At 43.1% G+C, this 21,658-nt stretch overlaps 1 long non-coding RNA gene across 2 annotated transcripts; it reads left to right on the top strand.

The window, feature by feature from the left end:
• Nucleotides 1–1,221: 1,221 nt before the first annotated feature.
• On the top strand, nt 1,222–13,530 carry LOC142831278 (uncharacterized). Of its 2 annotated transcripts, none has more exons than XR_012906990.1 (3): nt 1,222–1,376; nt 3,354–3,428; nt 13,259–13,530. It is a non-coding gene; the product is annotated as an uncharacterized LOC142831278 (long non-coding RNA). The 2 variants fall into 2 exon arrangements; XR_012906989.1 differs by lacking the exon at nt 13,259–13,530 and adding an exon at nt 8,353–9,616.
• Nucleotides 13,531–21,658: the final 8,128 nt, after the last annotated feature.

Below are 21,658 nucleotides of genomic sequence, written 5' to 3'. Positions count from 1 at the left end.
GCAGCAGAAAATCAGAAGTTGGGAGTGTAATAAAAACATCGTCTACATCCAGAACTTGCCTAGTTGGCCTTTTCCTATATATTACACCATATTTCCTCAAGGAGTGACCTGGTATAGCTCTGGGAACAGCCTATATTGTAGCATCCAGTGTGGAATGTTGCTTTGGCATTCAGATGCCATGGTGCAGAATATGTAGGGTTTCCTTCAGAGAACCAGAGGAGGATTATTTCTGGACTCAAGCTACAACCTTACAGTGTACATTCTACACTCTACATTCAAACTGATTTGCTCATGAGAGCTATTTCTGAAAGTCAGTTGGCACAGGTAATGTTTACAGATTATAAGAAGCAGCATAATTCAGTGAGTAGGATCCTGGGAGTCCAGAGACCTAGGTTCTGTCACTTTGATCTCCTTTGTAACGCTGGGTAATCGGTTTACCTTGCTGTGCTTCAGTTTCCCTATGCAAAATAGGGAAAAGCATGCTTCCCTTTCTTTGGTGTCTCACCATAAATGCACTATTCACAGAAAAAAGTGGGTTATCACTAGATGTTTGCTGGAAAAACTGCAATTTTTCCTTGCTGTTTGCAAAATACGACACTGTAACCATCTCTCCAGCCCGCTGAAGGATTGGACATATAGGCTACATCTATGTTGTGCAGTTATTTCGGAATAAGCTATTTCGGAAGCGATTTTCCAGAATAGCTTATGTTGAAATAGCGTGTCTTCACAGAAAATCCATTTCAAAATAGTGCTTAGCTATTTCAAAATACAGCATCTACATTGATTGGATGCTGAATCGCATTTAAGGCCACCCAGAACCAATTCAGGCAGGGCATCAAGTCAGTAGTTACCTTGTGTAGGTGCTGCTTGAGGCTATTTGAGGCTTGTGCTTACAAGGACCCCCCTGGACAGCCATTTCTCAGGTTTTCCTGCTTGCTTGCTTACCTCTCTGAGGGACAGGAAAGCATGCAACCTCACAGGCTCTGCGGAAACCCAACCCCCAGACCTTATGGCAGACCCTTCTCGGGTCTGTGTGGGCACAGCTCCTGCAGCTGGATTCCACCCGCCCTGCCCTGGACTCCATACCCTGCCGCCTCTGGCATCTTGACACCAGCACAGACCGGTGGAACCACATTGTTCTGGAACTCTGGGGAAACCAACAATGGGTCCAGAACTTCAGAATGACAAAAGACACCTTCCTGGAGCTCTGTGAGTGTCTCAGCCCTGCCCTGAAGCAATGGGACATGCACATGAGGCCCACCATCCCCCTTCAGAAGCATATTGCCCTCTGGAAACTCTCCTCACCAGGCAGCTACTGATCCATGGGTAACCAGTTTGGCTTCGGGAGATCGACTGTCTAGGCCCTGGTCATGCAGGTATGGCATTCTCGGGCTATTGTCCCAGGAGGGGGGGTGGAAGGATGGAATGGGCTTCCCTAGGGAAAGGGTAGTAGGGGTGGGGGTCGTTCAAGCCTCCTCCCTGGGAGGGTTTGTTCAGTCCCACCCTCACAAAGCCCTGCCAGGGGTTGGGGTGATTGCAGGGGGTTGCTCCCGGTGAGTAGGGGGAAGAGGGACTAGGAGAGGGCATTGGGGAAACTCTCAGGTGCATATTTTCCAATTTTCTAGTCTGTTTATTAGGGAGCTATGCAGGTGTTGAGGGCAGATCAAATGTTACTTATGCCTCGTAAAACGAAGTTTACAGGATCGGTCGACAAAGGCTTTCTTTGTTGCCCAATCCCCATCTTGACAGCGGCTTTTTGCCAACAAAGTGCTGACTCTGCAAAATGTAGTGGCCATTTTTATTTAAATGAAGCGCGGGATATTTAAATCCCCGCTTCATTTGCAATGTCAGTATGTCTAATTTACATCCCTCTGGTGCAGAGGGATGTGGTCTAGACATACCCGAAGGCTACGTCTAGACTGGCATGATTTTCTGGAAATGCTTTTAACAGAAACGTTTTCAATTAAAAGCATTTTCGGAAAAGAGAAACTAGATTGGCATAGACGCTTTTCCGCAAAAGCACTTTTTGCAGAAAAGCGTCCATGGCCAATCTAGACGCGCTTTTGTGCAAAAAAGCCCCGATCACCATTTTCGCAATCGGGGCTTTTTTGTGCAAAAAAAATCTCAGCTGTCTACACTGGCCCTTTTGCGCAAAAGTTTTGCGCAAAAGGGACTTTTGCCCGAACGGGAGCAACATAGTATTTCCGCAAAAAGCACTGATTTCTTACAGTAGGAAGTCAGTGCTTTTGCAGAAATTCAAATGACCAGTGTAGACAGCTGGCAAGTTTTTCCTGAAAAGTGGCTGATTTTCCGGAAAAACTGGCCAGTCTAGACACAGCCCTACAGTTTAATCGCACAAGTTACAGAGAACTTTTGTATCTCTGCTCCCTCTGGAGATAGTGGATTGTGCGCCTGCACTTTACAGTATAAGCACCAAAGAGCTATTTGGAAACTAGCCATCAAGCTGAGAATTTCCCCACTCCCACCTGGGCTTTGAAGCTGCATCATGGAGGGTGGTATTTCCCAAAGCTGTATTTAGGGCCTTAATCCTCCTCCCAGTGATCAAAGGCAATACCCCCAGTGACAGCAGGAAGCCAGGAGGATTCTTTCCATACAGTTCAATAGGCATCAGTTCAGGCCACACGAGCTTGGCTTTCTCTCTATTTCTCCTTCAAATAGAGGTATCTGAAGAAGTAAATGGCAAGATGGGATTTTGCTGCCCCCATGAGCTACATTCCCAAAGGAATCGAAGGTCCCCCAGTGTCGATATACATTTGCTAGCTATAATGGAAGAGTTACATAAAATCAAATTCCTTTTAACTATTATGTGCGATGACCCTGGGATAAACATCGTATTAGCTTGTGTGTCAAAAACCATATTGAAAAAGCTGGAGCATGTTAAAAGAAAACCCTCCTCAGTGTGAGGAATATATTCAAATTTCCTTCAGAGATACCTTTGAATGTTATTTGCATGATGTACACACTGAGCTTATTCTGTAATGTTTTCCTAACATTAAATAAGAGTAGTTTTAATTTTAAAAGTTTTCTGGAAAATATATCATCATCTTTGCCAAGGGGATGTGATAGAATGTGTGTATACAAGCACTCACTCTAGCATAGACAGAGTGGCTCAAAGCAGAGTCAAAGAGAATATATTACACCGTTTGTCACATCTTCTATCCAATCTCATCTATTTTTTCATCAACATGTATTCATCATACATCTAGTAGTACAGGTTTCCATACACTGGGAAGGGTAACCTTAGTAATGTCAGTAGATTTATTCTCCAGCAAGACTGGATTTTAACAGCAGAGTTACTTGCCTTTCAGTCCCAAGATAAAACTTTGTTTCAGTTTCAAGAGAATTGTTTTGAAAATGACAGAGCATGGAACGAGTGAGATGACAGCATCCTGTAGTGCAAATAGAAGGTCAGACACGTTTTAATGTTGTTTTTCATATATCTCTGAACAAAGCTTAACTTTTAAATCCTGTTCACTAAAGAATCACCCTTGCTCTGGGGTGTGAGAGTTGCATGAAGTAGGGCACCATTGATTTCTATGACTTTGGATCAAGCCCTAAATGAGTCAGGGCAGTTTCTCAGCAATCAATGATCCATAAGTGGCAGATTTCCTTTATAATTTCAAGGGGACCTGAAATGTACTGCTTGTACATGAAATAGTAGGGGGGGGGTTGTTAATTACCGAAAAAACCATTTTATTGATAATTTTAATAATCAGTCTCGCTCTCCTCCTCTGTTTATACTGTGTTCATTGGTTACTCTTGCAGTTACTGATGTAAGCAGGGGCTGAACTACTGCTTGTTATCAGCCAGCTAAAAGGAGGGAGCTGCCTTGGGGGTGGGAGTGGTCACTCCAATTGTTTAGCTCTGCAAGATAATTAACTATTAACTGTTGATATGTAAATACAGCTCCTGCCAGAAGGGGAAGGAATCCGAGGTGTGGTTATGTAAATCCAATTCAGCCAAAGCTGATGGAGGATCAGTGTTGGAATGGAATGTGGTATATTGTAAATAATTTGGGGCTGTTGTGGGGGTCACAAATCATGTTATCCCTAAATGTGGGAACTGTAAAACATGACACCAGTGCTTGCAGGAGAGACACCATCACTGTAAGAGGTCTTCGAGGAACAAGCCTCCCCCCTTCCAGAGTTGAGTGGATGGAGTTTCGGGGGAAGGGTTAAAGGGCTTGAGTCAGCCTGCTTCATGCCTGCCAGGTGTGAACTGTAAGACTGGCCCAACCTGCCTCTTTCCCCCTTTTGTTTTAAGGACAGACCTGAAGTAGACTCCATGAGGAGTCTTTTTGCTAGTCCAGTGGAAGCTGGAATCTTGTGCCAGTCTAGGTGATGGCTAAAGAGTTGAAATCACTAAGAGCTGAAATCACTGGTTTGGCCGGGAGCCAGACCCATTGCAGCCAGCGGAGTGACCGGTGGGAATGACCAGTGGGCGGCCAGTAGGAGCAGTGACAGGTGGCCAGCCGAGCGGTCAGTGGAGTGGAACAAGACAACTGTTGGAGTATGACGGAGTGGCTGGTGGTAAAGGCTGCAGCAGAATCATATGGAGAGGTGGTGCCATCGGCCTTGGACCACGTAAGGTGCCCCTATCAACCCCCTTGCCCCCGTTTCCACCCAGGTTGGGAGGTAGAACCCTGCAGGTGAACTTTTGAACTCTGAGCATCACTGACCACGGACAGAGACTTTTGGGGTGTTGGACTCTGGGAGATTTTGGGCTGCTGGATTCCAGAGACTCTTGGGGTGTTGGACATTACTCATGGTTTGGGCTATGAATTCTGTTTGTGGTATTTTCCCAAGTTAACGCCATGTGACTTCTCTCTGTTTCATTAAATATTTCTGTTTCATTTTTTGAGGAGTAATGTTAGTTCGAACCAAGGGGTCTGGTTCGAATTAACGTGTCCCGACGTGCTCTTTCACTTTTGAAACAGCTGTTGAGTGGAGTAACGCGCCGGCAAGATCATGCTAATGAAGCACGGGATATTTAAATCTCCGCTTCATTAGCAATTTCGGTTGCCTACATTTGCATCCCTAGTTTGAAATAGGGTGCAAGTGTAGACGTATCCTGAAAGTTTTGAAATGCCAAATATGAAAAGAATTGACCCTATCCTCTATCCTACTCAAGATCAGTCAGACCAATAGTAGGAAATGCAAGATCTTTCAGGCTGAAATGCTAATGACACCTAACTATATGGCTCATACATTTAAGAGGAAACAAATCACATAGCTGCCTGAATTTCTGAGGAGAAATAATTTTATGGATGAAAGCTGTTGGCTTAAGCCTAGTAGAAAGAAGGAAATACTTTGAATTGGCAGGAAGCACGGTTTCTTTTTATGGAGACATGTGCTTTCCCTTTCCAAGAGTGCTACAGTATCAAGCTATGTCTACAGTACCAGCTAGCGATGTAATTCTACTACTCACATATACATATTTGTGCTAGCTTTCACTGAGCTATTATGAGTATCAATCGCTGTGTTGTTCCAGTAGCATAGGTAGTGGCAGAAGAGGCATGACTGAGCTGTGTTCAATACATACCCACCATTTTCAGGCAGATTTGTACTTGCCATGGTAGTACATGAACTGATGAGTCACACCCAGGCTTCTAGTGTAGATGCCTTTTGAACTCTTCTCTACATCTAGACACTCTATCTTTTCATTAATATGGAGACTTTGCCCTTTCTCTGAAAAAGCAAACCTAGCCACAATAGTATTGCTTTGCTCCTCATGCAAGGCCTTCTGCCTATCTCTAACAATGAGCTTCTACTGGCTCAATACAGTGTAGGCTCATTTGCATACGGGCAGCACCTCACACTGCAGTTCTGTGTAGTCTTACTATTCAGTTCTGGATCTTCTTCACAGCCCTCACTGTCAATACTCTCAATGGCAATAGCCAGGCTATCTCAAGGATTTTCCTCAGCCTGTGGCAGGAAATGGGTGTAGGTAGTTCTTAAGAAGGATCTTGTGCTACAGAATTCTTTGTGACCAAAGAGAAACAGAACAACATGATAGAGCAGGGCAAAACACTTTGTCTGATTCAAAATTTATTGTCCCCGCAATTTTTGGTTTAGTCACTGTACCAAAACATTGGCAACTCATATATCATAACATCATATATCTTTAGACCACACTATGGGTGCATCTACTCAGCACCTGAAACTCAAAATAAGAGTTGCTTATTTTGAGTCTATTTTGAAATAGGCTATTTCAAAATTTGGCGCTGTCTACATAGCACCAAATTTTGAAATACAGTGCTATTTCGAGCCATCCCTTACTCCTCATAGAATGAGGTTACCAGTGATGGTGAAATAACGTGTCCACTATATTTCAAAATAGCAGATGTGTTCAAAAGACGTGGGTTAGTCATACTCTTTGTCTTCCTTTTTGGAAACATGGCCATAAAGGGACCATGAATTTGTTTTGAGAGATAAACGATAAGGATGCACCTACATTGCACCCTTAGCTTGAAATAAGATATGCAATTTGTGCTATTCAAATTGCGTATCTTATTTCAAATCTATTTTGAAATAGGCTATTTTGAAATTTGGCATATTAACACAGCGCCAATTTTGAAATAACATACTATTTCAAGACATGCCTTATCCCTCATGGAACAAGGTTTCTGGGATGCTGAAATAGTGGGTCCGCTGTATTTCACAATAGCAGATGAATTCAAAAAGCACGGGGTAGCTATTTCGGGATACCAGACTTGCAGAGTAGATGTACCCTAAGGAAGGTATGGAAAAACTGGTCATCTCGTAATACTGATTAGGAAGTTATTACAAACATAAGTGTAGATTTTTCCCTGACAAATTCCTTTTAAAATGATTGCTTGAGCTATGACTATTTTTGAAATTACATTTCAGGTATTTTCTTTAATGTTTCAGTACTTCACTTACTTGTACTGAAGAGGACAATGGTTTTCATTTTTTCTGAACTGAGCTTTGTCCAATGGTCCATGCCCAATTGTTTCCATGTGCAAAATTGGAATTTGTGTATGCAAATTAGATATTTTAAGTGCCCCTCTTGTAAATATTAATTCGTGCATGCACATCTGTACACATACTTATGAACATACATTCAGTTGCTTGTGACTGAAAATCTGTCCATAAAACAACTGTCAAATAAATAAGGGCTTGTCTATACTGAAAAAGCTGCATAACTGCATATCTCTAATGTAGATATTAATTGCATTGGTGCAGTGCAATTTCCATTGGTGCCATTTACCTTGTTGTGAAACCAGATTACACTGCAGTGGTACAAAACTAAACAGACAATGAGAAGCTTAGAAAATCATCACCTCGCCGAAGATCCTTCGAAAAAAAGAGCCTCGAGACAATGGCACAAGTTCCATAATAAAGTGCAGCAGGCTGAAAAACGTCTTCTGGTGCCTCAGACTTGTTTGCATAAAAATTGCAGCTTTGAGAAGCTCAGCATAAATCAAAATTAAAACTTTCATTCCAGCATGAAAGGCAGTAAACATGTGCTTGTTCATTCTCTCCCTGACAGAACAGCAAGCTAAACAGAAACAGAACTGAAAAAACCCCATCATGACTGGTTTTGGTTGTGCCTGTTGTAAAAGTACAGATTGTGCATCTACACTTTTAGCAAACCACATATCTTAGTGATTTACATCTAATTTCCTTTTCAAACTGTCTCTGGTATTGCACATTTGAGGGATCTGATTCTCTGGTACAATGAGCAGCATTGCCAACTCTAAGTTCTTAAAAATAATAAACTCGACTCATGAGATGGACTTAAAAAACATTTAAAAAAATGAAAATGGACATGTGAGCCTTCTGTTTCTGAGCCCTTAGGGTTCATATTTTCCAGCACAAAAGTGAGATGAAATTTAATTTAAAATAAACTGTTAAGACGCTACATAGTCACATGACTCCAGGAGCTATAATTTTGATTACATGTTAAAACTGACAACTATTCCTTCATCACCTTAATTTTCATCTGTATTTACAATTTCTGATGGCCATTGCTGCCCAGCATAAATTAGAGCACCCTTCAGGCTGTTCTAGCACAGCCATGGAAAGTAGTCTTGCACAGAGCTACAACAAGGTTAGAACAGTGCTAAGGTCATTGAAAGGAAGACTTTTATCTCCTGCTCGCCTCAGCCTAAATTTTATGCAAATCAGTTACACACAGTGATGTGACCCTATATCTGAAAGTGAAAATACGCAGCTTCCAGGCACAAAGAAAAGAACTGATATTTGAAATGTTTCTTGTAGAGCTGCTGACACCAAATGGTGAGTTATGGCAAACAATTTCTTTGAGACAATTTTACAATGATTTCTATTGTTTTCTTCATTTCATCAGACCAAATCCTCAGGCTTTTGCAGAAGAGTTTGTTTGTGAAGTAATACTGGCCTCCTGGACATCAAGGCCCTATTTGCCATTGACCATGTCACTGATCTCGGGCTGTCTAGCCTACTTCTCCTGTAGATGGAACCAAATGAATCTTTTCAGTGCTATATAGGACCCCGAGTCTGGGTGGGAATAATGCCAAAAATGTGCCTGTAGTGGAGCAGACTGGGCGCCCACTGACCTGGAGGCAGAGGAACCCCTCAGGGAGCCATTTTGGGCCCAGCCTAGCCCCTCCCAGTCACCTGACCGGAAGGCAAGGGGCAGGGCAAGGACTATAAAAAAACAGGCTGAGAGCTCAGTGTGGGGCCAGCCTTGGTGGGAGACAGAGACCTGCCCAGGGCTCCCTGCCTTAGAGGCCGAGCCTCTGCTCTGGAGGCTTACCCCAAACCCCAGACTGGGAGGCAGAGACCTGGCTAGGCCTGCCAACAGGCCTGTCCCCAGACCCTGAGGTACCTGAGGCCTGCTCAGTGCTCCCGGCTGGGGAAACTGGGGAGTGGACTGGGCCTGACCAGGCTGACCCAGAGGACCTGATCGACCTGCGGGATCTGCCGGAGCCCCGGTACCAGCCAGCACCCCAGAACCCTGAGAGCCTGCTAGAACAGCCGGACAAGCCGCATCCTGAGGGCCAGCCCAAAGACCCCTGCCTGCTGCCGCCAGCCTACCAGTTGGAGCCGGAGGACCTGGACTGGGCTACAGCCTGCAGCGGGCCCCCAAGACTCCTGCTGGAGGAGACCCTCCTCGTCCCCCTAAGTGATCTGCCTGAGATACAGGTACCTGCTGAGGGGAGATCGGAAGTGTCCCAGGGAATAGTATGGGCTGCTAAAAGCCCTAGGCCAGCGCATTGCGGGAGGGAGCCGCCGCTGAGCCAGCAGCAGCTGTCCTGCTGCATCTAGGGCCCTGGGCCAAGGTGCAGTGGAGTGGGTGGGCCTCTGTGTCTACCGCCACACCCGGAACCAGGGCTTGGCCCCCTCTCTTGAACTGCTACTGTGTTTACTGTCGCCCCGCCTGCGACCAGGCCGGGGCCTCTAAAACTGTTTGTTGCCCTGCCCTTTCCCAGGGCCAGGGCTCACTTACTGTGTTTGGTGCCCCGCCCTGCCTGAGGGTCTGGGCTTATTTGCTGGGTTGATTGCCCCCACCTGTGACAGGTCTGGGGCCTCTGAACTGATATACTGCATTTGGCTACTGTCCCGCCTGGAACCAGGGCGGGCCTCTTAAAGGGGCAAGACTGTTGCTGCTGCCCTACCCAGAACTGTGGGACTCTATTGAACTGCTTCCCCAATGGCCCAGACCTGAAGCAAGGCCGGGCACTTAACTACTTGATTTCCAAACTGCCCTGAAGCAAGGCCAGTTTGTGGACTGGTGGTTGGAGGACTAATTTAAGAGATTGTGTGGTGGGGCGGACTGGCTGCCCACAGACCAGGAGGCAGAGAACCCCCTCCGGGAGGCCTTTTTGGCTTATAAATCAGAATAGTCTGAAAGTTTGTGTTTCTTCACATCTTAATGGCAAGAGTCTAAAGGAACATTTTGATATTAATGTTTCCCATGGGATTTTTTCCCAACAGACTTGATATTTTCCTCGCAATTTTTTCAGTTTGCTTAAAATTACATTTTCAGTGTGAGAGCTTTCATCTCAGAAAGTTTCCACTGGTGGTAGTGTCCAGTTATTACTGATTTCTTACTATGAATTACTATTCTTGATATTATCATAAAATCATAGATTCCTAAGGTTGGAAGAGACCTCAGGAGGTCATCGAGTCCAGCCTCCTGCCCAAAGCAGGACCAACCCCAACTAAACCATCCCTGCCAGGGATTTGTCAAGCCAAGACTTAAAAACCTGTAGGGATGGAGCTTCCATCACCTCCCTAGGTTACCCATTCCCTCTCCTAATGAAATAGTTTTTCCTAATATCCAACCTAAATCTCCCCTACTGTAACACCTAACATGACAATAAAGAAACAGAGCAATAAGCTAACAGAATCCATAATGGTCCATGGCACGGTGGATGCAGCTATCCTTAGTGATGTTACATCAGGGATGAATGATATCCAGCACATGGGCCATGGGTGAAGCTACTGCTTGGGGAGGCAAGCTCTCCACATCTGCTCTGCCCAAGCCCCATCCCAACTCTTCCCAAGTCCCACATCCTCCTCACTGTCTTCCTCTTCTCTTAACTCCTCATCCCTCATCACCCCTTCTAGCCAAATCTCTGATTCCAAATGTAGCAAATGACATTTGAAAAAAAACCCACCCACTCTTCTTACATTTTTTTCTAAAGAAAATAGAGCATGTTTTCCACTGAATGCCAAATTGTGAAGACAGTACATGCAGAGTGTACCTAATTAAAAGCACTAAATTTGGGAATAAAAAATGTCAGACACAGGTTTTTTGTTATACCCTGAAGTTTATCAGAGATTAAGTTGCAAAAACTTTTTAGTAAGAGCAAGTCAGATATCCTGCTAAATATTTAAATATTATGGAGTACATGATGCACCTCTTCTCTGTTTTACATTTTCTTAATTAGTATTTCTGTGTTGATTTTATATTTTAAATTAACTTTAACGTCTTCATGAAGTGATCATTGCAGATTACTACATATTTTAATGCACTGAAACAAAGGCATTATTTTAAATGAATGAGTCAAAGTGGCTTAGTGTGTTCATAACTAAGTTCATTGCTTTTAGAAAAAAGAGAACACTGATTTATTTTGTGTGAGCTCCAGGTTTATAAAATTTCACCATATGTTTATTTTGAAAATATGTTTTCAAAGATTGTATGAATAACAAAGCATTTCATATCTTACTAAGGTACAGATTTTGGTGGAGGGTTCTCTTAAAATTAATTCTTCAGATAGACAGAAGAAATGGAAACTCATTTGTCCAGCTATCTGGAAGAAAAGGGATGTTCTCCCTTTATGAGCTCTCTTCAATGGGGCGAGAGGAGTAAGGAGAAATTATATCAGTGTTGGGCAGAAAGGCGAAGACAGTGTTTGAAGCAAGTTTTTGTACAATAATAATTAAAATGTGCATTTTAGATAATTTATTGTGTTTTGAAGAATGTGTTTAAAAACTGTATGTCTGAAGATACAAGCAATCAAGGCTAAAAGCTGCGTACTTAGACTGTGCATCTGAAAATGTGTGCACTGATATTTTACAGATGCGATTTTATAATCTTCAGCAGCAAACTAATGAAACATTTAAAGCAAATTTTAAACTAAGGTCCTGTAGCCATATTACAGTAATGCACAACTGCTTCTGCAACTGCTTCTGTCAGCAACTGTTGACTATATATATTTATATATATATATATACCTCAATGTTGGCACAATACTGTTAAATGGCTACATTTCCCCTTAGTGGCTCTTTCACAGGTTCAATGTTGTGCTAATAGGTCTGGCAAACTGGATGCCTTTTCACATTTCAGTTGCTAGATCTGTTTGGAGGAGAACTCACCAGGCTGCACTAGCCTGCTCTGGGAGCCCGCAGGCATGGTAAGAATAGAGACAGGAAGAGGGGAGATGTTGAACACTAAGACACGGGGAAGGCATTGCCTCTCCTTGCCTCTTGTACCCATTGCCATGATCTAGTAGCTTAAATAAAACACAGCTTACTATAGATTGCCAACTGTATCAAATTACAGCATATTAGTTCAACTTTCACAGATATTAGCTGCAATTAAAGCTGTGTAAAAGACTTTAGAGAAAAGCATGCTGCAAGAGCTTTGTATCAATTTACTTTGTGCTCCTGAGAGCCATTGATTTGATTTAATAGGAAGCAAGAATAACACATCCAATGGGGCAGCTAAGTTCAGCTCAAGCTTGTGCTTCCCCCAGCAAAGCATCATTGGTAGAAACACAATATCTTCATCTTTGTTCTCTGCCCAAAATCTCAGCTGGTCGTGGAGGTGGGAACTGCTCAGGTGACTTCTCCCCAGTCTTGTTCACCCCAAACAACTTCCCCAGGAAACAGAGCAGAACTACTTCCTCACCACTGCTGCTTTTTAAAATAAAATGATGATCTCAAACAAATAGGTAGAAATGCAGCCACTCCCTCGGAGAGCAAGAATCAAGATGACTGCTTTTAACCCTTTTTTCTGCATACGGTAGGACCCAACCAATCAGGAGGATTAGAACTAATATCCTGGGATCTTTGTAACCAAGCACAACTAACCCATCCAGACTGAAATGTGAATGATTTATTGTGAATGATTTGCAATGGGTTTGTGTGTAAACAGAAAACTTTTTGTATATTTTTTCAAAGTGGGGAATCACTCAGATATTCAACTGCAAGAGCATGTCTTGATTACATGGCTCTGTCGACAGAGCCATGTAAACTAGCTTTCCGGACACAGTCAATGAACTGTCGGGTAAGCTAGTTTACATGGCTCTGTCGACAGAACCATGTAGTCTAGACATACGCAAATAGTCCAGAGATTTGTTGGGATTTTTTCTTCTTAGAGGCTGGTGGAAGTAGCAGAATCTATTTTATGGGATGAAAAATGGACAACAACTTGTATACCAAAGACAACAACACTTGGGATATAATCAGTATCATATGATTATAGTATGGGAATTCTCACTCCTACCCCAGGGTTAACGTGATTGCCCAGTAACTCTCCCCCTGGTGTTTACCAGGAAACTTTTTGGAAGAAAAGATTAGTTGGCCTGTGAAGTAATGAGCCGGGATCTCCTGCTAAGAGAAAGTGGGCTTATTTTCCACTACCATTGGTCAAACAGATAAAACAATGTTCATGAAAACAAGCACTCCAGTTAGTAAGCCACAAATGAACAGAGAAAGCAAAGTCCAATAAACAAAATAGTAGGTTGGGCCTTAGGAAACCTGTATTGTATTCCTACCTCTAGAGCCGAGCAGCTGTGTGACCTTGGGCAAGAGGCACCTCTGTGCTTCCGTATCCCCTCACACCACTGGACTGTCTCATCCATTTCAAAGGCAAGATCCTGGGGGTGGGGGGATGTCTCCTACTATGTGTTTGTGCTCTTGAAGTATCCCTGTGATACAGTAAAACAGCCACTATCTGTAAGAATGTTTACAAACAGTGAAAGTGACAGATGTTAGCCCAGAATGATTATTCATGCAAAATGTTGCACTGTTGGGACACTGGCCGCTATGTGTATTCCCCGGATTAAAACCTTTGAGTCACACAATCAGGTGCTAGAGTAGCACCACACAGTGACCAACCTTTCAACACAGGCATGCCAACAGAGAAGGGCAAAGGCGGCAACTGCCCTGGGGCCCAGCAATTCAAAAGGCCTGGGACTTCCAGCTGCCACTACTGCTGCAGCAGTGGCAACCAGAGAATTGGGCCCTTAAAATCACCTCTGGAGTGCAATGTGGTGCACTGCAGGTGGCTTTGAGGGATGCGTGGAGGGTGTGTCATGGTCCAGGCCGTCCTAGCCCCATGCACCCCTTTGTCCAAAGCCCCACCCCTTTTTGGAACATGGCACTATCCCCCTGCCTTGCTCAGGAGCCCAGCGAGGCTGCCCCTCCCCCTGCTAATTCAGCACAAATAAGGCAGTCTGTAATCTGCCTCAACATTACATATTAAACTTCAGAGAAATCTTATGCATAACAGAAACATGCAGCGATTATCAGGATCCATTCACGGGCAATTTGTCACCCAAAGCAGGGGCTAAATTCATATCAAATTATATTTAAAAGGAACAGTGTGAGCAGTTCCCCAGCACATAATCCATTTCCTGAGTGCAACATGATGGACCTTGGTGAACCTGAACCCTTTCTTTTGTTCTCCCTGCTTCGCACGCAAAGCAAAGCCATCTCATTTGGACTGTTTGCCAGCTTTCTGAAGAGGTGCAGTTCTGAGAGGTTTTGCCAGAAGCAAAAAAACAGTCTTAGCCAGCCAAATGGCTATTATGAAAACAACACTTGTGCATTGGAGCAGAAAGACGGAGCTAAAGGTGAAAGTGTACACTTTGCTTGCCGCAATACATTTAAACCAGCTGAATCTTATCTACATGATCAGCATGCAGCACTTGCACTGGGAAAGGCAGATATTAGAGAGTTCATTCTGGCATTGGAGGGACAGGAGATGGAGGAAGAATGATTTATAAAACTCCTAGTAAGTTTATCAAGAAGTGATTAAGCATTTTTTGTTGATTAAGTTTGCAGTTTTTATTGCTTGAGGGAAAAAATCATTTAAAAGCTGATTTGCTCAGATGGTAGAAGAGGGAGAGAATACACACACACACACGGAAATTATCCAACAAAACACAAAACCTGACAAAAAGAAAGAATGGAGGTTCACTGAGAAATGTTCTTTCCTCCCGAGTATGACAGCAATGCCCATTAGTAGCTCTTGAGAGCCATATGGGGGATCACAGCCATGATCTTCTGCGGGCTAGAGTCCTAGAGACTTAAAAAATGAAATAGTCACCTAATCCGATCACAATTTTGTCCTGCTTTTTTTTCTCCCAGAGTTGCTGCTTACATTATATGCATCCTTCAGATGATTCATTTAGTTGGGGTTTTGTCCTGCTTTGAACAGAAGGTTGGACAGATGACCACCTTAGGTCTTGTTCACATTTACACCCATGGCTGTTATAGACCCTTAAATACCCAGGCCCCTTACACAGAATACCTCCCAAAGCCATTTTAATGGAAAAAAACCAAAGCTCACTGTCCTTTCCCTTCAGCACAGAAACCCACAACTTGCTCTTCAGATTCATACCCTGCTCCCTCCCTAGGTCACCTCAATGGTTAGACCCATCACTGCTCCATCTTACTAGCTGCATGAACAGAAGGATGACTCTTATTGACAGGCTTTCAGTTCCCAAGAATCCTGAAAATTACCACCCCTAGAATTCCTCTAAATTGGTTGGAATTGAGAAACAGGGATAAAGAAGCAAGGCCAGTCCACCCTATGATCGGGCAGCTGAATAGAATCATAGAATCATAGGGCTGACAGAGACCTCAGGAGGTCACCGAGTCCAGCCCCCTGCCCAAAGCAGGACCAATCTCAACTAAATCATCCCAGCCAGAGTTTTGTCAAGCTGAGACTTAAAAACCTCCAGGGATGGAGCTTCCATCACCTCCCTCGGTAACACATTCCAGTGTTTCACCACCCTCCTAGTAAAATAGGTTTTTTTCCTAATATCCAACCTCGACCTCCCCCATTGTAACTTGAGACCATTGCTCAAGTTCTGTCATCCATTGCTACTATGAACAGCTTTTCTCCATCCTCTTTGGAACCTCCCTTCAGGAAGTTGAAGGCTGCTATCAAATCCCCCCTCACTCTTCTCTTCTGCAGACTAAATAAGCCCAAATCCCTCAGGCTCTCCTCATAGGTCAAGTGCTCCAAACCTCTAATCATTATGGTTGCCCTCCATTGGACCTTCTCCAATGCATCCACATCCTTTCTACAGTGGGGAGGGGGGAAAGAACTGGACACAATACTCCAGATGTGGCCTCACTAGTGCTGAATAAAGGGCAATAATCACTTCTCTAGGCAATGCTTCTCCTAATGCACTCTAATATGCCATTAGCCTTCTTGGCTACAAGGGCACACTGTTGACTCATATCCAGCTTCTCATCCACTGTAATTCCCAAGCCCTTTTCTGCTGAACTGCTACCTAGCCAGTCAGTCCCCAACCTGTAACAATGCTTGGGATTCTTCCATCACAAGTGCAGGTCTCGGCACCTGTCCCTGCTGAACCTCATAAGATTTATTTTAGCCCAATCCAATAATCTCTGTAGATCACTCTGGACCTTATCCCTGTCCTCCAACCTATCTATCTCTCCCCCTAGCTTAGTGTAATCTGCAAACTTGCTGAGGGTGCAACCCATCCCCTCATCCAGGTCATTAATGAAGTTGTTGAATAAAACTGGCCCTAGAACCAATCCTTGGGGCACGCCACATGAAACCGACCGCAAACCAGACATTGAACCATTGATCAATACCGATTGGGCCTGACAATTTAGCCAGCTTTCTTTCCACCTTACAGTCCATTTATCCAATCCATATTTCCTTAACTTGCTGGCAAGAATAGTATGGGAGACCGTATCAAAAGCTTTTCTAAAGTCAAGGTATTTCACATCCACTAAATTCCCAGGTCCACAGAGCCAGTAACTGCATCATAGAAGTTAATCAGATTGGTCAGGGATGACTTGCCCTTGGTGAATCCATGTTGACTATTCCTGATCACTTTCCCCTCTTCTGAGGGCTTCAGAATGGATTCCTTGAGGATCCCCTCCAGGATTTTTCTGGGGACTGAGGTAAGGCTGACTGGTCTGTAGTTCCCTGGGTAGTTCCCATCCTTTTTTAAAAGATGGGCACTACATTTGCTTTTTTTCCAATCTTCCAGGATCTCTCCTGATCTCCATGAGTTTTCAAAGCCAAAGGCTCTGCAATGACATTTGCCAACTCTCTCAGGGTATGTCTACACTACCCCGCTAGTTCGAACTAGCGGGGTAATGTAGGCATACCGCACTTGCAAATGAAGCCCGGGATTTGAATTTCCCGGGCTTCATTTGCATAAGTGGAGCGCCGCCATTTTTAAAACCCCGCTCGTTCGAACCCCGTGCAGCGCGGCTACACGGGGCACAAACTAGGTAGTTTGAACTAGGCTTCCTAGTTTGAACTACCGTTACTCCTTGTGGAATGAGGAGTAACGGTAGTTCGAACTAGAAAGCCTAGTTCGAACTACCTAGTTCGTGCTCCATGTAGCCGCGCTGCACGCGGTTCGAACGAGCGTGGTTTTAAAAATGGCGGCACCCCGCTTATGCAAATGAAGCCCAGGAAATTCAAATCCTGGGCTTCATTTGCAAATGCGGTATGCCTACATTACCCTCCTAGTTCGAACTAGGAGGGTAGTGTAGACATACCCTCAGTACCCTCGGATGCATTATCCAGACCCATGGAGAATAGAGAAGCTGACTCAGCCATAAATTGTGCCTGATACCACAGTGTCAGAAACTTGTCTACACTGATACTTTTTGTTGCCAAAAACTGCTTTTTGGCAGCAAAACAATCTGTGGCCTTAAAGTGGCTTCTTGAGTCACATTTCCAATATAAATGTCTCAATGGACACCATTTTAACTATCACTTTACATGCTTAGTTTTATCTACGAAGCATTTTCTTTAGTCTTCAAAGTCATCAATATATTTTGAGTTGGGGCAGAGGGGAAGAGAAAGAAGTAGTATCTTTTCAGGTGAGAAATCTTTTAGGTACTGCTTCAAAACAGGATTTATCAGACTAAGACATCTTTTATGACTCCAAACACAGCAGGCTCATACTGTGAGCATTAATGTGTTCTTTGCCTTCTTTGATTGAAGAGGGTTTTGAAATTAAGTCAGGGGCATTTTAAAAAGAGCTGTAAGAAATTCACTGTTGTGAATATATAGTCATTTGAAAATCATCAAGACAATGAAGGGATGCTTGTTCACTGTTGCAAATTGTGTTTGTAAATCTTCTGAGCATCAGAGTAGACTGATCATTGTGCAGCACAATCCATTCCGGCACACAAAGCTCGATTCAATGAAACACTTATACGTGAGCTTACGTTCTTTGTTGAATAGTAATGATTGAAATTAGGGATGTTAGATATTGGTTAATTGAGGAGTTGAGTAACCTCATGAATTCTTATTGGTTAGTTGACTGTTCTATAGTCTCTGGGGGCAAGGCCAGCAAGCAGTCCTGGGGAGCCCCTTGCCACTCCGCACTGCTGCCCCTGTATCAGAGGCAGCAACACAGAGTGCCAGGCAGGAGCTGGTTCACGAAGGGAGCCAGTTAAAACCCAGCTCCCTTGCGGACCGGCTGTCTGTCACCCTGTGCTGCTGCCTCTGATAAAGAAGCTGCAGGGCAGGGTGGCAGCAGCCCCTGTCTAGGGGGAATCTGAGCTCCTGCACCTGGCACAAGCTAAAACTGAGCCAAGCGGCCTGCCTGCCTGGCTCCTAATACATTTTACATGCAGAGCCATAGCAGGGGTAGGTCCTAGACCCGGCATGAGCCAGGACTAAGCCAGGCAGCTGGTCAGCCTGCTAAAACATTTACTGGCAAGGGAGGGGTGAGGAAAATGTGTAGTCTATCGCATTAATCTATAAGGTTTTGCTTATTGGTTCTTGATCAATCGACTACACTGTTAACATCCCTAATTGAAATATGTGCTTACATGCTCTGATGATTAAGAATCCGTTCACCTTATTTTCTAATATCAGCTCTGTGGACTCAGGAGACCAACATTCTATTTTTAATTCCTGCTGGAAGATCTTGGACAAGTCTCTTCCGCTCTCCTGTGCCTCAATTGTCTCATCTATAAAATGGGGAGCATGATACTGACCTTGCTGTAAAGAGCTTTGAGATCTACTGATGAAAAGGGCTATATAAATGAGAGGTGATATTACAGGGAGCAAAATACACATATACGCTTACAAGAAATCTCAATTCAGCAACTTCAATTACCTTTTACTACAGACTATTTTTGACTGACACCTTTACTTTTATATCATACTTAATGAGACTTAAACTCACTTTCTCCTTCACTAAAGACCTAATCACAATATATAATTATCCTCGATGTTGTTTTCCTTGCAATTCTAGTCAGTTTTCACTTTAATGAACCATGGGATTTTGATGTGGTTGTTCTGCTTTTCTGTTCATTAATGTTCATTAATTATAATGCTACCATTCTACTAGAGATTTATCAGGTAAATTGGAGTTCTTCTTTGTTTCCATCCTGGATGACTAGTTTTTGATTTGCAGAAGCTTGTCTATATCACAGATCCCTTTTTAAATTAGTTTCTTTTGGGTTCTGAACTTCTATGAGATAATGGAAAAATGAACAAGGTATCAGATTTTAAAACAATGTAGCTGATTAAAACCATGAAGATTTTGCCTTCATCCGTGTCTTCCTATTACAGTTGAAACAAATTTGCCGATGCAGGTTTCACTCAATAAATGACTTGTTCTATACATAAGGTAAGCCTGCTGGGTTTACTTGGCTTGCATTATTCCAATACTAAATTACTTGGGAATATAAACTGCTCACACGTCAGAGATTAAATTTACTTTGATTGCAACTCCCAACAAATCTCCTAGATGTTGTAATAGAATCTGACTAGAGAGGAGGATCTAATCTGTCCATCTATCTATGCTAGTTAGCCAGCTGTGCAATATTACCTTACTCCTGTGGCTCAAGTGGAAGAGGTCTGTGCTAGTGATCCAAAGATCCAGGTTTCAGGCCAGATGGCCAGAAGGATAATCCAGTTATTAGAGCTGTAACCTGGGACTTGAAAAAGCAGTATTCGGTTCCTTTCTCCACTGCAAGTTTCCATTGTGTCCTTTTACATACACTCTTTGTCTCCTGGTTTTCAGCTGGAAATGTATTTTGAAGATGGGGACTGAAACTACCAAAAGGACTGACAAACATACCCAAGGGACTGGGACTCCCCCTTAAACTTTTCAAAGCTTTATAATATTTCAATTAACCCATAAATGGCAAAGCTTTACTAGGACTTTTCTTGTTGCTCCTTGCGTCAATTCACAATCCAACCATTGCTTAATAATTTTTACAGTGCCTGTCCTCTGTGCAAGGTAAGGGTCCGTTGAAGCAGTGGCTTATTATACAAAGAAAGATATAAACAGATACATCAGAACATTTTCAGATAAAGCTTGTGAATTTAATGATGACCAATCAATAAAAATAATCTAGGGAAGTTGACTTAAAATGTGAGATTTTTAAAACTTGACTCTCAGTTTGCACCTACAAATAATTGTGATGTGTTATATATTTTTTTATCAAATAATTGGCACTACCCTGTTAAGAGGATAAGTAGTTCTGTTAGGAAGTTAGGAACTCTCATTTGCAGAGATAGTCTCTGGATAATGAAAAAGAAAATCCAAGGCTGTAAAATTAATGAAGAAAAAATCAGTAAGAAATCAATGACAAGTCAATGACAACTGAATGCAGTTCTTATAAATGTGACGGATAGTAAAAGCCGTCTGTGAAAGCTTCAACTAGAGAATTAATCTGAACTTTCTGAACTCTTCACTTTTATTTCTGCTCTTTTTCTTCATATATATCTTATTCCTGTCAGGAAAGTCTTTGCTTTCCCAGCAGCATTAAAGAAGGTTTTACGAACTACAGAAAACTAGTAGCAGTATATAGTAACTTCTTTCACAGAAAACTTGATAGTGCCATCTGGAATGATGGGAAGATTAAACAATTTGTTCTTAAAATATAATAGTTTAAAATTTGTTTTGACTACATATTTAAAAACATTTTATAATACAGGTCATATTGTGATCCCAATTTTAAAACCAGTGTGAACAAACAGACGATAAGTGAGGTTCAGCAGATATCTGAACTTTGGTTCTCTGTTAGAGTTTTCTTGTTAGTATCTTACAGTAGAGCTATATCCTTTTCCAGTAAATCAATGTCATCCTACACAAATCATGTAGAGCCATCTGCATTACATTACAGCACATTGTCTTAATGACTGGAGTATTGTCTTCAAACATATTGCAGTGGCAGGCAACTTTCCCATGATTTCACAATGTGCAATATGCTTTCTGTCAGTACAAATACTGACAGAGCACTTACATCATTAATATGCACTAACCCCTGAAAGAATCCATTCCTCAATTAGAAGAGGCTAACAAACAACATGGGTTAGCAACATCTCCCATTGCATTAGGAGCTTGAATTTCAAAAGCACTGAGCAGCCACAGCACTCAGTGAAATCAATGGGAAAAGCAGAGCACTGATCAGCTGCATCATTACTTAGGGCTTGTCTACACAGAGAAAATGACTGGCATAACTATAATGAGGGATGTGAAAGTGTAACTGTGCACTTGGCTAATGATGATCCTGGGCTCATTGGTTAATTTCATGGTTACATGAAGGCTCCCGACTCCCCACGTGCAGCGGCTGCCTGGCTCCCCCGCACTGCTGCCTCTGTATCAGAACCACTTCCTGCTTCAAAGCTGGCTCCCTGTGTGCACCAGCTCCCATGGAGCCTACTGCCACCTGTGTGTAGCCATGTGACTGTTGAAAATATCAGCGGTTACACAGTTACTTAATTAAGCTCTTTTTGGCATCCCCGGTGGGGACACACTTCTGGGATTTAGTAGCGTGCCTTTTTTCAGCTTAGCCTATGTCACATTTGGTAAGAGAGAAAACTACGACCAATATTGCTGCTTTGCTCACAGTGGTTCCTCAGTAAGCTGTCTTTCTACCTGTACAGCACCAGCAGCGGGCCAGTGAAAACAAGCACAAATTGTTCTCAC

Source organism: Pelodiscus sinensis, chromosome 13 (genome assembly GCF_049634645.1).
Source record: "Pelodiscus sinensis isolate JC-2024 chromosome 13, ASM4963464v1, whole genome shotgun sequence".
Taxonomy (NCBI): domain Eukaryota; kingdom Metazoa; phylum Chordata; order Testudines; family Trionychidae; genus Pelodiscus; species Pelodiscus sinensis.
This window is presented reverse-complemented; position numbering and strand designations above follow the sequence as displayed.